The sequence below is a fragment of the Protobothrops mucrosquamatus genome, unplaced genomic scaffold (assembly GCF_001527695.2).
Source record: "Protobothrops mucrosquamatus isolate PMUCROS unplaced genomic scaffold, P.Mucros_1.0 scaffold379, whole genome shotgun sequence".
Lineage (NCBI taxonomy): Eukaryota > Metazoa > Chordata > Lepidosauria > Squamata > Viperidae > Protobothrops > Protobothrops mucrosquamatus.
The window spans coordinates 390054-397090 of NW_015386711.1; positions in this window are offsets into that span (position 1 = coordinate 390054).

Below are 7037 nucleotides of genomic sequence, written 5' to 3' on the forward strand. Positions count from 1 at the left end.
GTTCATCACAGCCAGAACTAATAAAGCGCCTGGCAGATAACTGATGAAGCCTCCCAGCAGCCGTACTGCTTTCCCGCTGTCTTCCCAGCATGCCGTTTAATGTACCATATGGACGAGAGGGATCAAATAATTTCCGATGATGTGGAAAGGACTGTGAAAAGCCAAGCTGTTCTGCCTATCTGCAAAGCTGAATCATCCAGATGACCTACCTGGAGGGAAAAAAAACATCACCCATATTCCTTTCCACCTTTAAAAGTTACCATATAGATAATAAGGTTGTGCAGAAATCCACATTTGAATGACACATGGCGATTTGGAGCACATCTGGGTGCAGACACATCACATCTGGTTGGCAAATCCTCAAAGAAGCTGTATCTTTTCCTGGGCTTCTTTCTTGGGGAATGTCCTGTAATCCCAAGGAACGGCACAGTCCTAACAGATACAATCAGATTAGTGAGACAATATGATTAATAAAGTTACAATCAGTCGTTTAGCAACTGTTCAAAGTTAACGGTCTGGATCCAAAGTTCTGACAGTCACACACACACACATACTTCCAACGCCCAGCAACAAGGCTGCATTTACAGCCATTTGCACATAACTGTCACATGACTGTGTTTTACAACAGTTTTGCTGAAAATTGGTACTTCTGGTTTTTGGCAAAATTGTGCCAATAGTTCACACTTATGACTACTATCTTTGCCTAACAACCAGCATTCGCACTTAAGTCCACAGTGATTCATTTATCAACCACTACAAAAAACACCATAAAATTGGGTCAGTCTCATGATTGACTCATTTGACTCATTTGATAACCATTATGACATGACCATAATAAACAGGCTAACTCAAGGACTACCTGTACCCTAAAGCTGATAGTGGGGTGAAGAATGCTAGTTAACTTTGGTATTTTCTTCACAGCCTGAAAACTCTTGTTGAAGTGAACTTCACAAATGTTCAGCTGTGGATAAGTTCCGTTATGCTTTGCCACCATATATGTTTTTCATCCCAGATCAAGGAAAACATACATTGACTTACAGATCAGAATAGAGCTGGAAGACACCTTTGAGGTCTTCTAGTCCAGCTCCCTGCTCAAGCAGGAGACCCTATACCATATAATAATAATAATAATAATAATTTATTTATTTATTTTATTTATTTATTTTTTGGATTTATATCCCGCCCTTCTCCCGTAGGACTCAGGGCGGCTGACAATCTATTTAAAATACATACAAAACAATACAAATTTAAAATTAATTAAAAGGAATATTTAAATATTTGTCAAATTTTAAAATATAATTAAAACCCCCCTAAAAATTACCCTAGGCCAGTCCTGNGTTCATCACAGCCAGAACTAATAAAGCGCCTGGCAGATAACTGATGAAGCCTCCCAGCAGCCGTACTGCTTTCCCGCTGTCTTCCCAGCATGCCGTTTAATGTACCATATGGACGAGAGGGATCAAATAATTTCCGATGATGTGGAAAGGACTGTGAAAAGCCAAGCTGTTCTGCCTATCTGCAAAGCTGAATCATCCAAATGACCTACCTGGAGGGAAAAAAAACATCACCCATATTCCTTTCCACCTTTAAAAGTTACCATATAGATAATAAGGTTGTGCAGAAATCCACATTTGAATGACACATGGCGATTTGGAGCACATCTGGGTGCAGACACATCACATCTGGTTGGCAAATCCTCAAAGAAGCTGTATCTTTTCCTGGGCTTCTTTCTTGGGGAATGTCCTGTAATCCCAAGGAACGGCACAGTCCTAACAGATACAGTCAGATTAGTGAGACAATATGATTAATAAAGATAGTTCTCAAGTTACAATCAGTCGTTTAGCAACTGTTCAAAGTTAACGGTCTGGATCCAAAGTTCTGACAGTCACACACACACACATACTTCCAACGCTCAGCAACAAGGCTGCATTTACAGCCATTTGCACATAACTGTCACATGACTGTGTTTTACAACAGTTTTGCTGAAAATTGGTACTTCTGGTTTTTGGCAAAATTGTGCCAATAGTTCACACTTATGACTACTATCTTTGCCTAACAACCAGCATTCGCACTTAAGTCCACAGTGATTCATTTATCAACCACTACAAAAAACACCATAAAATTGGGTCAGTCTCATGATTGACTCATTTGATAACCATTATGACATGACCATAATAAACAGGCTAACTCAAGGACTACCTGTACCCTAAAGCTGATAGTGGGGTGAAGAATGCTAGTTAACTTTGGTATTTTCTTCACAGCCTGAAAACTCTTGTTGAAGTGAACTTCACAAATGTTCAGCTGTGGATAAGTTCCGTTATGCTTTGCCACCATATATGTTTTTCATCCCAGATCAAGGAAAACATACATTGACTTACAGATCAGAATAGAGCTGGAAGACACCTTTGAGGTCTTCTAGTCCAGCTCCCTGCTCAAGCAGGAGACCCTATACCATATAATAATAATAATAATAATAATAATAATAATAATAATAATAATAATAATAATAATAATAATAATAATAATAATAAGAAGAAGAAGAAGAAGAAGAAGAAGAAGAAGAAGAAGAAGAAGAAGAAGAAGAAGAAGAAGAAGAAGAAGAAGAAGAAGAAGAAGAAGAAGTAGTAGTAGTAGTAGTAGTAGTAGTAGTAAAGTTGGAAGGGACCTTGGAGGTCATCTAGTCCAACCCCCTGCTCAGGCAGGAAACCCTATACCATTTCAGACAAATGGCTGTCCAGTCTCTTCTTTAAAACCTCCAGTGTTGGAGCATTCATCGCTTCTGGAGGCAGGTTGTTCCACTGGTTAATTGTTCTCACTGTCAGGAAGTTTCTCCTTAGTTCTAGGTTGCTTCTCTCCTTGCTTAGTTCCCACCCATTGCTTCTTGTCCTGCCTTCAGGCTCTTTGGAAAATAGCTTGACTCCCTCTTCTTTGTGGCAGCCCCTGAGATATTGGAACACTGCTATCATGTCCCCCCTCGTCCTTCTCTTCATTAAACTAGACATACCCAATTCCTGCAGCCGTTCCTTATATGCTTTAGCCTCCAGTCCCCTAATCATCTTTGTTGCTCTTCTCTGTACTCTTTCTAGAGTCTCAACATCTTTTTTACATCGTGGTGACCAAAACTGGATGCAGTATTCCAAGTATGGCCTTACCAAGGCATTGTAAAGTGGTATTAACACGTCACGTGATCTTGATTCTATCCCTCTGTTAATGCAGCCTAGCACTGTGTTGGCCTTTTTGGCAGCTACAGCACACTGCTGGCTCATATTTAGGTGATTGTCCGTTAGGATTCCGAGGTCCCTCTCACAGTTACTACTATTGAGCAAGGTACCCCCTATACTATATCTGTGCATTTGGTTTTTCTTGCCTAAATGTAGACCCTTGCTTTTTTCACCATTGAATTTCATTTTGTTAGATAGCGCCCAGTGTTCAAGTCTGTCCAGATCCTTCTGTATCTTAAGCCTGTCTTCTGGAGTGTTAGCTATTCCTGCCAGACAAGTGGTTGTCCAGTCTCTTCTTAAAAACTTCTAGTGATGGAGCACCCACAACGTCTGACCCCAAGGTGTTCCAGTGGTTGATTATGCTCACTGTTGGGAAGTTTCTCCTTAATTCCAGGTTGCTTCTCTCCTTGATTAGTTTCCATCCATTGTTTCTTGTCCTGCCTTCTGGTGCTTTGGAAAATAAGTTGCCCCCCTCTTCTTTATGGCAGCCCCTCAAATACTGGAACCCTGTTATCATGTCCCCCCTAGTCCTTCTTTTCTCTAGACTAGCCAAACACAAATCCTGCAACTGTACTTCTTCTGAAGGCATGATAAAACATACATCGTTTATAAATCACAGTAGCAGTGTACATACACATGTTAAGCAAAAATCAGTGACATCACATTAAGCCACAACAGGTGGGTAAACTTAATTACAGATTTGGTTTAGTTGAGATTAACTATTATGGTTGGTTGCAGTCAATCACATGTTTAGATTTCTTCTTATTCTTATTATTATATGCGGGTAATCTGCAATTAGATTCACAGTCTAAGATTGGTGGAAATTTAATAATTTCAGTCCTAACCAAGGACCTAAGAATTAGTAAGGTAGCATCTAAGAATATTAGCAGTTTCAAGCAGGTGGTTTTTTTTGTAAAATTAAGGTGTTCAGGCTCAATAAATTCAACATTTCCAGATATTAAAGAACTCTGTTAGGTATCGCTCTAAGAGTTCCAATCCTGATTGCTATAACAACAGAATTCTTTTTCTGTAAGCAAAAAGTCTGTGAGTCCTGATATTTTATCATTTTTTCCAATTGTTTTTCCTCAATCCTAGCATCAACTAAAAGAGCAACAACAATGAACCAGACCAGGCTGATCGAATCGTCAATTGTTTCATCCTTTTTACTAGAAAAACGACATTTGCTAATGTTTGTTAGTTGATGAATTTTCGCTTTCATGCCATTAGTTGGCAAAGCTTGTTCTTAAGCCACTGAAATAAAATGTTTGGTGTCTTTCTTAAAACTTTTGATCTTAAACATCTCCATGTGGAGTTTTTATCAGCTTTTCCTTCTATACCCTTCAACTATTGATCATGCATTGGTTTGCTCTTCCAATTAACAAATCGGTTTTCAATTATTCTTTTTTCTATGCTCAGCCTTCACTTTTGTTGTTTTCAAAAACTTGTCTTGACTTATTTCCTTCAAGGGTTCCTCGCTTTTCTTAATATAGTCATTCAAATCAAGTTTTTCTTCCTCCACAGTTGTTTCACTTGTAGTAGAATTGGGTATGTCTAATCTAGTGAAAAGAAAAACTAGGGGGGACATGATAGCAGTATTCCAATATCTCAGGGGCTGCCACAAAGAAGAAGGAGTCAAGCTGTTCTCCAAAGCACATGAAGGCAGGACAAGAAGCAATGCATGGAAACTAATCAATGAGAAAAGCAATCTAGAACTAAGGAGAAATTTTCTGACAGAACAATTATTCAGTGGAATGGCTTGCCTTCAGAAGTTGTGGGTGCTGCAACACTGGAGGTTTTTAAGAAAAGACTGGACAATCATTTGTTTGAAATGATATAGGGCCGTGGTGGCAAACCTATGGCACGTGTGCCACAGGTGGCAAGCAGAGCCCTCTCTGTGGGCACACGTGCCATCGCCCCAGTCCTAGGCTTTCAGCTGGGTTTTATGAAACCTTTTCGCTTTAGGCCTCCGCCATTGTGTGCAAAAAAAAAAAAGATTCAATCAATCAATTTCAAGTTCTTGCGGGGAAAAAAAAGATCTCACAAAGTTGGAATTGATTGAAGTTTTTAGTCCCACCCAGTCTGCCATTACCACTGCATCCATGCCCACCCAATGGGCCACACCCACCCAATGGGCCACGCCTACCCGGCACCTGACGATACATAAGTGGGTTTTGGGTTACAGTTTGGGCACTCGGTCTCTAAAAGGTTCGCCATCGCTGATATAGGGTTTCTTGCTTGAGCAGGGGGTTGGACTAGAAGACCTCCAAGATCCCTTCCAAGTATGCTATTATGTTATTCAGAGTCCTGTTGGAAGAGTTACCTAACCCAATATTATGTTTTGGTGCATTTGGTTCTCTCCAAGGTTACTTAGCATAAAATCTTCAACCCCTATCCCTCCATGATCTTGGAGAATTTTTAACCACAAGGCAGCACTACCCTGTTTTCTGATTTCACAGGAATTGCACTCCAAATAATATAGAGCAAGGGTGTCAAATTGCCAATCCACGGGCTGGATGTGTCATGGCAAAACTGCACCCATCCCGTTGCTGGCAATGGCAAAAAAGTCACGATACGTTGCGACACATCACGTGATGTTGTGAGTTTGACATCCCTGATATAGAGGATTTTTAAAAAATCAATAAAGAATATGTGCAAAAATGCCTTCATTTCTTTGAAACATTAAAAGATTTCATTCCCTCAAAAATATTACTACACAAATACATTTATTCCAATTCTATTAAAAAGTTTATAACTTTCCCAGTAAGAGCCACAATGATACAGAGCTTTCAGTTTCATATTAGGTTTGGCCCCAAATTAATTAATTTAACAGCATTTCTATACTGCCCCAATCTATATAAAGATCATGGTTTGTGTTCATAAAGATCAAAACACTTTAAAAACTTTATGCAATCATAATTGTCAAACATAAATTAAACATTGTATTTGTTTACTTATAAAACTTAGAGGGACACTTATATGTAATAATTCTAGTACCGTAGTTCATAACAAAACCAATAAACAGCTATAAAAAAATCCATCTCATCCATACAGAGCAGCGGTTCTCAACCTATGGGTCGCGACCCCATTTGGGGTCGATCGACCATTTCACGGGGGTCGCCAAGCAAGGCTGTCCGCCATTTTTTTTTCCCTTTTCCGGCGGGTGCCTTACCTCCCTTGAGCTGGGCCAGCTGGTGGTCGGCCTGCTCCGTCTCTGCCGCTTGCCAGCTTCGCCTCGGCCAGCGCAGGGGGCGGAACCACGCATGCGCGGCGCTCCCAGGCAGGGAAAGTCCTCGACTTACGACCGGTTGGGTAGTCCTTGACTTACAACCGGTTTAGTCCTCGACTTACGACCGGTTGGGGGTCGCGGCATTAAAAAGGTTGAGAACCACTGATACAGAGGAACATCATACTCCCTACCATGGTGCCATAACTTCTATCAACTCTACATACACTGCTTATTGTCATCCTAATCCCAGATTTGGGGGGAAAGCCATAGACTGAAAACCTTGACTTCCCTCAGCAGTTTTGTATAGATACTGAAATAACCTAGGAGAGAGGGCCAGGCTCTATGAAATATACAATTGAGCAAAATAGAACTGAGATAACTTGATCTTCACCACTGTGTTTCCCTTCCAAAGCAAATCTATGAACCTATGTAAGTTAAAGGCAGCAATCCCAAGGGAATTACCAAGATTTGATGGTCTTATCCATAATGGAGTATTTCCCTAGATAAATAGCTTCTTGGAAGTAATGCACCATATAAACTCTTTTTTTGCAAGTGATATATTGAAATAAAAACTATGATGCTTTTTTTTT